The following is an 11370-nucleotide window of genomic DNA, read 5'->3' as shown; positions in this document are numbered from 1 at the left end:
AGATTGAGCATCAGAAACTCGATGGATTATTGCAGGCTATAGAGATTCTGACTTGGAAATGGGAAGTAATTAATATGAATTTCATCATAGGCTTACCTCGAACCCAGTTTAAGTTTGATTCTATATGGGTTATTGTTGATAGACTTATAAAATCAGCCCATTTTCTGCCTGTTAGGACTACGTATTCATTAGAGGATTATGCAAGGCTTTACATTAAGGAGATAATACGACTTCATGGTTTCCCTATATCTATTATCTCAGATAGAAGTGCTTAGTTTACAACTAATTTCTGGAGGTCCTTCCAAAAAGGATTGAGGACTCAAGTAAGTTTTACTACAACATTTCATCCCCAGATAGACTGTCAGGCTGAGCGTACTATTCAGACACTGGAGGATATGCTACGGGCTTGTGTGATAGACTTCAGGGGTAGCTAGGATAATCATCTTCCACTTATTGAATTCGCATATAATAATATCTATCATTCCAGCATTCAGATGGCTCCATACGATACTCTTTACGGACTGAAGTGTAGGTCACCTATCAGATAGTTCGAGGTTGGGGAAACTAAGTTAGTATGACCAGAGTTGGTATAACAGGCAGTTGATAAGATTAAGCTTATACGGGAAAGGCTATTAGCAGCCCAGAGTCGTCAGAAGTCCTATCCAGATAATTGATTACAGACTTGGAGTTTCAGGTAGATGATTGGGTATTCCTAAAGGTATCACCGATGAAAGGCGTTATGAGATTTGGTAAGAAAGGAAAGCTTAGCCCTCGGTATATTGGACCTTATAAGATCGTACGGAGAGTAGGCCAGGTAGCATATGAGTTAGACTTGCCTTCCAACTTGGAGTTAGTACATCTAGTCTTTCATGTGTCTATGCTCCGTAAGTGTATCAGAGATCCTTCTAGATTCATTCTAATTGACGATGTTCAGGTCACAGAGCAACTATCATATAAGGAAGCTTCCATTGCTATACTAGATAGACAGGTTCGGAGATTAAGAACTAAAGAAGTATCTTCGGTTAAAGTACATTGGAGGAACAATAATGTGGAGGAGATGACTTGGAAAGTTGAAGAAGACATGAAGTGTAGGTATCCTCACTTGTTTCCGCTTCCGGAGGAGGATAGGACTGAGATATCACAGCCTTAGGTATGTATATGGTACTCGATTCTTATGTTAGTTATTGTCATTAGTCGTGTGAGGCCATTGGTGTTATTGATTATTGTGGCCCTGTGTGGCTTTGTATTGTTGGGTTTTCTGTCTGACAGGTTGGTAGTGGTACCATTACAGAGGAGACTCTGCCAAAATTTCTATAGATCTCTCGAAGTTCAACATTCGAGGACGAATGTATCTAAAGGGGGGAGATTGTTACACTTTGTGCGTCCCAAGGTGACGTATAATGAATACGAGAATTTTTAATCATGATTTAAATGAGTTTAAAGTCACACAAGTCATAAATGACATGACAGACCTATTCTAACTTCCAGAATCGGATTCAGACCCGATATCAATAAAGTTAACTCCTGGTCAAACTTCTCAAACTTCCAGATCTTCAACTTCCTAACTTTTGCCCATTCAAGCTTAAACAACCTACGAACCTCTAGATCAATATCCAGACCCGCTCTTAAGTCCAAAATCACCATACAGAACTATTGCAACAATTAAAACTCCATTCCGGAGTCGTCTACACAAAAGTAAAACTATGGTTAACTCTTTATACTAAAACTTCCGACTATATATGATGTTTGGATAGAAAATATAAAGTTTGGAAAAAATCGGATTTAAGTTGCAGAAAAACCGACTAAGAATTTTTCTTATAACGTAGCTTTTTGAGAAATAATTTTTGTATCCTATATGAGGTCTTTTTGGGACATATTATATACCACATTAAAGGTCTTGGAATGTAGTTTCCAATGCACTTAACCTTCATTCATACAATATCTGAATAAAAAGATATAAGAGTCGGAAGATGGGCCAATGCGAGGGTGCCAAGCTAGCACCTCTTTGACTTTTCAAAAGTTGATATATAGGTCTTAACTCGTCTCTCTCTTCAAGTTTTACATAGAACCCGACCAGAGAAAACCATAAAACATATCCTTGAGCTCTCTAATAGGGTTTCAAAGAATACTAACATCCCGGGTATGAAATCGAGAAGCGATAACATCAGAATGATCCCTACCGACGTAAGTATCATTATACCGCCTCTCTTATCTCAAATGTCTAATTTCTATATTTAAGTGTTTAAATATCAATGAAGGTTGATAAATTGGTTTCCTAATAGTTAGAACTCACGGGACGGTGATCGGAAGCCGTGAGTTTGATTCTTTTTCCACTTTTAGTGGACTGTTTTGTAGTCCACTCATAATGTCCTATTATGCTGCTGATTTATGGAGTTTGGAAGGATAAAAGGGCGTGGAAAAATTCCACATGTGTTAGGGTAGTTGGTTGGTCGCTCGCCATTGCAGTTTCAGGCTAATTAATAACTTGTTGATTGGGTATGTTATGGTATATTTGGGATTTTTGTTGTATTGAAGGTCCCAAATTGGAATTAGGTTGGTTTTGAGTTGCTGATTGTATTGTGTTTGTATCTCACCTATAGTAGGCTTGAGGGAGCAGTAAAATCAGGGAAAATGCTACCCGTTTTACTTGAGAATCGAGTTATCGTTTGAGATACGTAATATACTAGCGCCATCTAAGTCGTACATGTATTTCTTTGTTATAGGGTTGGCGCGCTAGTTATCATAAGCTTGTGGTTGAGTTGCATTGACTACTTGACGTATGTTAAAGCTATCCCTTCCTTCCTTTTGGCATGATCCATGTGATACAACGAAACGAGCAAGCACACAACTTTCATAAATGATTCTATTCTTAGAAGTACTAGGGTTGCCTATGTTCTGGATTCCCCATATGTCCTACTATCATATCGTCTATTCATGGGTCTCATGACATTCCGAGAGATCTTATTGACTTACTTCATTATACATTTTATCCATTTATACATGTATACTGACCCATGACCAGATGGCGTTATATACGCGTATAATATATGTGTATGGGGTATGAGAAAAGGTTATGGCGTTATATACGCACCGCCACATGATCAGCTGGTATACATTTATGATTTCGCTCACAGAGGCTGAGATGATATGATGGAATGCCATCAAAGTCTTGATGATGTTATGTATGCATATACCTATGCATGATATGATATTTATACGCATATGCATAACATTATAAATGTTTCATGATTCACATATCTATTCAGATTTACAGGTTGAGTCCTTTACTCCATGTTTCTTTCATGTCTGTTATATACTAATTTTTATGCCTTACATACTCGGTACATTATTCGTACTGATGCCTCTATTGCCTGGGGAGGGGGGGAGGGTTGTGTTTCATACCCGCAGGTGCAGGTAGACAGGCTGACGGTCCCCCATCTTAGGATCCTTGCTCAGCGAGAGTGGTGTGCTCCATTTGATTCGGAGCTACTATTGAGTTTTGGTACGATACTTTTGTATACATATGGGTATGACGGGGCCCAGTCCCGTCCTTTATACAGTTGTACACTCTGTTAGAGGTCTGTAGACAGTCATGTATAGTTGGATAGTATGTGGCCTTGTCGGCTCGCCCTATCGTATTCCGTATATATATGTCTTTTGGGCATATTTTCCTACGTATATTGTTCATATGAATCAGTAGTTTATTTCCAGACGTTATGCATGACCTACGCTTATTTCATATTTATATATTAGACGTATGCATAGTGGTGTTCGATAGGTAAAACTCGAGTACTCGTCACGCCCCATCGGTTTGGGTCGTGACATAAATATAACTTAAGCAATTTAATAAGTTAACATTGAAATCTAAAAGCTGAACTGTAACATGAAATCTGGAATCTGGACTGTAACATGAAATCTAAAAGTTGAACTATAACATGAAATCTGAGTTAAGTTCTGATAACTAAATATAATTGAGTTTCTTTATTGTAAAAATTCTATCTAACAAGAAATGGTGCCTGCGACTGTGAGAATGGCAGGTCCAATCCCCGGCCTCGACGACTATTACACTTAGGGAGGTTGATCACTTCTCCTAAACACATAAATCTGGTGGCACCTGTAAGTGTGTGGATGGTTGTCCCATTCCCCGGCCCTAGAGGATTTTAAACTTGGGGAGGTTGACCACCTTTCCCTTTATGAATCTGAGTCTGCATATATAACACCTACGAGTGTGGAATAGCGAGCCCTGACCACCACCACACTCACACCCGTTAGGCCCTCGATGATAGGATAGTTAGACCAATTCACGAATACTATGCCCTCATGGATAGTGTATCCACTAGACCAACTCACGCACACTAGGCTCTCGTGAATAAAGTGTCCAATAAACCATTTTTCCTTTTCCTATGTGATCACATATATATTATATCTGAGTTGCTTTGAATATATGCAAGCAATGGCATAACAACCATCAAACCAAACAAGAAATTTTAATTACTTTTGATATTCTGAGTTATCATGCAAGAGAATTCAATTTCTGAATGATAATCTGTATCGCGAATTAATGATAGATTCATAGCATTTAAGCAATCAAAGGTTTTCAAACAAACAACAAAAGTATTTACACTTAAGAACAATTAATAACTTTTTATCAAATAACTTTCTTATCAATTATTCTCTTATCAGGCCCTTGACTTAGAGAAATTATAAACTCAATTTACCTCTAATGGAATGCTTAAGTTTTTTTCTTCGAGGAACTCATGAATTACTCCACAAAATCTACAATTTAAGTAGTTACAATCATTATTCTGTGGTACTAATTAATCACTTTTCATGACTTTTCACCCATAATTCTTACATCTTTTATAGTCTTAAGTTATAATCTATCACAAAGTTACTAACTTTAATACTAAGACGTAACGAAACTCACCTTGCGCGATGCCTCAACAAATCCTAAGTTTTGGATCTTGAAGAACTCGTTGTTTCTTGGGTGAAAACCTAGGTTTTAGGAATTAGAAGGTATTAAACAACGTTAATCTAAAGCTTCTAACTTAAATTAATGATAAAAATCTTATCTTTGATGGACTAGAAAAGCTTTAGGTCGTTCTTGCTCTCAAAAAGTTCTTCAAATTGTTGTTGAAGTAACTAGATTTTTCTCTCCCTGATGTGCCCTTTTATTTTACGTGTTTTAAAGTCACACACGCCAAAATTTGACATACCGTGTCATCTAGGGCGTCGCTCAGGGCACCGCGGTAAGGGAGTATTATTAGAAACTCGACTTTTTATATTTGTTTCTTAAATTTAGTCCACAGTGCTGCCCCACTGTCGCCCCACACATTGCACCAATTCATTATTTCTGAACCAGATTTTCGCTCTGCTATCCTTGAGTAAAAAGGTCATAACTTCTCGTAGGAGTGTTATAATAACAAACGGTTTGAAGTTTTGAAAATAAAACTCAAAGAGCTTGGTATATGGATCATAGCTCAATTCATGATACATAGGGAGATATATCGTTTGAAGTTAGGTCATGTGCGACTATATTCCGTTTCTTCTCTTAAATATTTTTATTTTGTTCAAAACTACTTGTCCTCCTTTATGAATGTCGATATAGCCTTCCAAACATAAGATTTAAGTATTATAAACCTTCATAACTTTCCAAACACCTGTGTGTCCGACGTCCAACTTAAAGATTGAACGAGATCGTAATAGTCAGCAAAATGTTTTATGGGGCATTACATTCTTCTTCCCCATTTATGACATTCGTCCTCGAATTTCAAACTTGAACCCTCCTTGAACTGATAGTGAATGTTTAGGTATTATTCCAAATATTTATATCCTGTGAGTCCAAAAATTTGACAAACTCTTTAAGTTTTCAAAAGTTCAGTAAGATTTTCCCTGATAACTAGAACAACACAAATAAATTTTACCTACCCAAATATCACAATGTAGTACCTTTTACATCTAACTACTTGATCCCACAATATATAACATCACGAGGCATCAATATGCACATCAAGGTTATCACTCTCTCTAATAACAATTGTCAATCAGTCGTTAACCTCTCTTTTTTTCATGCTTAAAAAAAGAACTTGTGCTAACTCATGGAGCCATATTATTTCTACTTTCATATTCCCACATCAACATACGCAATGTTCTTAGTCTTAGTTGTGTCGTGTTCCTTGAACCTCTCCCTCGGGGTTCATTCTCACATGATCAACTCACATACTACCCTTTAAACTAGGACCTTTGTCCTATACCCCCTATATATTTTCCTTCTTTACATATTATGGCACTTCTATTTCTAGTGTTACCATTTAGTCAGCTAGGTCTTATGGACAATCTGTGACTATTCTTGTTGTTAGAGAATATACCATTCTATGTGTAAGGAAAATCATAACGAAATATTCTCTCATGGTTTTCTAACCTTCAAGTTGACTTGATCACTTATTCTGTAACGATACTCAGATTTACATCTTATACAAACCATTAATTTCCAAGCAATAAAAAGTGCTTACATCTTTAATTCATGTTCCCATAATGCTTCACTTTATTTAAGGTGAGATTGTGACATTAATACAACCTTATGATGCTCATATTTATTCTAACTTGTGGAGGATCAATAGTCTTCTTCCCTTTATTTTCTCTAGCGATTCTAATCTCATTTCTGAAGTCACCTCAAGACATTCTTACTTGGTCAACCTCTCATTGTAATAAGACTGGGTCCATTATCAGATTAATTTGTAGCTTTTTTTCATAACCTACTGCACTGAGTTATATTTCTCTGGTGCACTCTATTTATTTCCATCAACGTAAGATAGTCCTTTCTAACTCTTTCTCCTTTGTTCTTATTGTGCAAGCTTACCACCTCTAGTCTTGTTCATGTTCGAACATCAAAACACTTTAGAACTACTAATCATATTTTGTGTATTTTCTTGTCATCACTTATCACATACGTTAGCTATCTGCTGATACTGAATACCTCTTCACTCATTACCTCTATTACAATTCTTTGCGGTGCAATTATGCTTTTTAACCTTTGCTCTAATAGGTATGAGCAAGTACGGCTTCCTTACTGGTATGCACACTAGTCATACATACAATCACACGTTGCACATTATTTCTTACACCAAGCTATACACATTCATTGGACAATCCATCTTTCACATGTATGTAAGCTTTTAGATCATAGGAAATTAAGTGATTCCTTGAGGATACTCTTTCCAAGATTGTACTATCGGATCTAGGTCTTTCACATAACTGTACCCTACCTATAGGGTTTGAAATTCAACATGTTATAAACTATTTTCTTTCCTCAAACATGGCTATAACGGGAGAATCTCCGTAAATACTACCAGGATCTAACTGAAGCCATCAAACATATGAAAGATCACCACATCTACAAATCGACCATCCAACCGTCAATTAAACTTCTCTTAAGTTCATAAGCTTCTAAACTTTCAACCAAACGTGTGATTCCTATCAAACCAACTCGGAATGCAACTAAACTTTGCACACAAGTCAAAAATAACATAACTAATCTATTCCAAGTCCCGGAACAACAATCCGAACCCGATATCATCAAAGTCAACTCCCGGTCAAACCTATGTACCTTCCAAATCTTCGAATTTCTAACTTTCGACAATTAGAGCCAAATCAATCTAGGAACCTCCAAATCCAAATTCGAATATACGCCTAAGTCCAAAATCACCATATGAACCTATTGAAACCATTAAAATACCATTCTGAGGCCGTTTTTAAAAAAAATCAAATATTGGTTAACTCTTATAACTAAAGCTTCCAACCATAGAGCTAAGTGTTCCAATTCACTGCAAAACTTTTTCGAAACAAAACCAATCATCCCTGCAAGTCACAAAATAACAAACAAGCATACATGAAGCATCAAATAGGGGAACATGACTCAAATACACAAAATGACCAGTCAGGACGTTGTATTCTCCCCTTCTTAAGTAAATATTCGTCCTCGAATGGGTTTAGAATTTTACCTAAGATACCAAAAGGATAAGCATATCTTCTCTGCATATGATGCTCGGTCTCCCAAGTCCCCTCCTCGACCAATTGATCTCTCCATTAGACCTTCACTGATGCAATATCTTTGGACCACATCTTCCGAATCTGCCTATCTAAAATGGCCATTAGCTTCTCCTCACAAGCCATATTCTCATCCATATGCACTGAACTGAAATACAACACATGTGACTGATCCTCATAATACTTCTGAAGCATGAAAACATGAAACACCGGATGAACTTCCAACAAGCTGGGTGGCAAAGCAAGTCTATAGTCCACTTCACCAACTCTCTCGAACACCTCGAAATGACCAATATATAAAGGGCTCAACTTTCCCTTCTTCCCAAATCTCATCACTCCCTTCATAGGTCAAACTCGGATAAGAACCTTCTCACCTTTCATGAAAGCTGCATCACGAACCTTCCTGTCAGCATAATTCTTCTGCCTGAACTGTGCTGTACGAAACCGCTCCTGAATCAATTTCACCTTCTCTAACGCATCACTAACCGAATCTGTACCCAATAATCTAGCCTCACTCGGCTCAAACTAATCGACAGGAGAACGACATTGCCTCCTATATAATACCTCAAACAGAGCCATTTGGATGCTCGACTAAAAGTTGTTGTTGTATGAAAACTTTGCTAATGGAAGAAACTGATCCCACTGGCCTCCAAATTCTAATACATATGATCTCAACATATCCTTCAAAATTTGAATGATCTGCTCGGACTAACCATCTGTCTAAAGGTGAAATTCATTACTCAACTCAACCTGCATGCCCAACTCACGCGGAACCGCTCTCTAGAAGTGAAAAGTAAACTGAGTGCCATGATCCGAGGTGATAGAAACAGGTACACTATGCAAGCGGACAATCTCCCTAATGTAGATCTTAGCCAACTGCTCCGAAATGTAGGAAGTCATAACTAGAATGAAATGCACAAGCTTGCAGTTTGTTCACAATGACCCAAATAACGTCAAATCTCTCCAATCCGTGGCAAGCCTACCACAAGGTCCATAGTGATGTGCTTCCACTTCCACTATAGTATATCTAACCTTTAAAGCAAACCATCAGTTCTCTAATGCTTATACTTGACCTGCTGATAATTCAAACACCGTGCAACATAACAAACAATGTCCTTCCTCATCTTCTTCCACCAATAATGTTCCTTCAAGTCACGGTACATCCTCATAGAACTGGGATGAATAGAATACCGCAAACTATGAGTCTCTATAAGAATTAACTCTCTCAACCCATCCACATTAGGAACATAAATCTTGACCTGAAGCCGCAACACACCATCATCACCAATAGTCACTTCCTTAGCATACCTCGCTACACTGTGTCATTAAGGACAAGCAAATGTGGATAATCATATTGACAAGCCTTGATGCACTCAAACAAGGACGGCTGAGTTACAACACAAGGAAGAACTTTTCTAGGCTTTTAAATATCCAATCTCATGAATCTGTTGGCCAAAGCCTAAACATCCATAGCCAAAGGCCTTTCCCCAAGTTGGAATGCAAAACTCCCCACACTCTATGTCTTTCTACTCAAGACGTCTGCTACCACATCAGCCTTCCCCGGCTGATAAAGAATAGTGATATCAAAATCCTTCAACAGCTCCAAATATCTATGCTACCTCAAATTCAAATCTTTCTATTTAAACAGATGATGGAGACTTCGATGATCCATATACACCTCACAAGACATGCCATATAAGTAATACCTCCAAATTTTGAGGCGTGTACAATAGCTGCTAACTCTAAATCAAGCATTAGATAGTTCTTCTTATGGGGCTTCAACTGGCACGATGTGTAGGTAATCACCCTACCATCCTGCATCAACAGACATGAAATGCCACCCCATGAAGCAACACAATAAATTATATATGATCCCGATCCTGAAGGTAAAACCAACACTAGAGTTGTAGTCAAAGCATTCTAAAGCTTCTGAAAGCTCTCCTCATACTCATCCGACCACATGAATGGAGGAATCTTCTGAGTCAAATTAGTCAATGGAGCTGCAATAGTTGAAAATCCCTTTATGAAGCGATGGTAATAACTGGCCAAACCCAAGAAGCTCTTGATCTCTATAGCGGTAGAAGGTCCGGGCCAACTCTGAACTCCTAAATCTTCTTTTGGTCCACCTTGATCTTATCACTTGATACCACATGATACAAGAATGCCACCGATTCCAACCAAAACTCGCACTTGGCGAACTTAACACACAGTATCTTCTCACTCAAATTCTGAAGCACGATCCTCAAATGTTGCTTGTTCTCCTTAACGCTACGGGAATACACAAAGATATCATCAATGAACACAATGACAAAATAATCCAAATAAGGCTGGAACACACTGTTCATCAAACGCATGAAAGTTGCTGGAACATTAGTCAAACCAAAAGACCTCACCAAAAACTCATAATGCCAATAACAAGTCCTAAAAACAGTCTTAGGAATGTTCGAAGCCCTGATCTTTAACTGGTGAAACCCCGACCTCAAGTCAATCTTTGAGATTACCCTAGCACCCTGAAACTGAACAAACAAATCATCACTGTACGGTAGTGGATACTTGTTCTTGATGGTCACCTTGTTCAACTGTCGATAGTCAATACACATTCTCATAGAACCACCCTTCTTCTTAACATATAACACCGGTACACCCCAAGGCGAAACACTAGGCCTGATGAACCCTTTATCCAGTAACCCTTGCAACTGTTCCATTAATTCCTTCAACACAATGAAAACCTCACGTACTCATACTCTCAAAGTACTCAATCTGATTGTCTCAATTATCGCTCATCACACTCAGTCACTCAACACTGTACGGTACCTGCGCTCACTGCTGGTATGTCAGACTCCGGAAGGGTGCATCCTGTCCAAGTGCTAATAAAACCAATTGCGGCGCGCAACCCGATTCCCTATTAAATCAATAATACATGCTGCGACGTGCAACCTAATCCCATCATGAGTTAATAGTACCCGCTGCGGCGTGCAGCCCGATCCCATCAATATCACTCACAAATAGGCCCTCGACCTCACTCAGTCATCAATCTCTCCAGTCTCTCGGGCTCACAACACTCATGCCAGTCAGCCCAAAGCATGATACATGATGTGAAAGTAAATTATAATAGAGGTTGAGATATGATATGCAATGATGAATGCGACTGATTACATAACTGCAAATTAAGCAAATAATTCAATATCAAAAGAACGACTGCTGTGGGTCCCACTAGTACTAGTATATAGCCTAAATAGGATTTCTAACATAATTCACAGCTCAAATTCTGTAACACATAGAGTACACTAATAATATTCAGATAAGATGACTACACAGTCCCAC

This window comes from Nicotiana tomentosiformis, chromosome 7 (genome assembly GCF_000390325.3).
Source record: "Nicotiana tomentosiformis chromosome 7, ASM39032v3, whole genome shotgun sequence".
Lineage (NCBI taxonomy): Eukaryota > Viridiplantae > Streptophyta > Magnoliopsida > Solanales > Solanaceae > Nicotiana > Nicotiana tomentosiformis.
Note: the sequence above shows the minus strand (reverse complement) of the source record.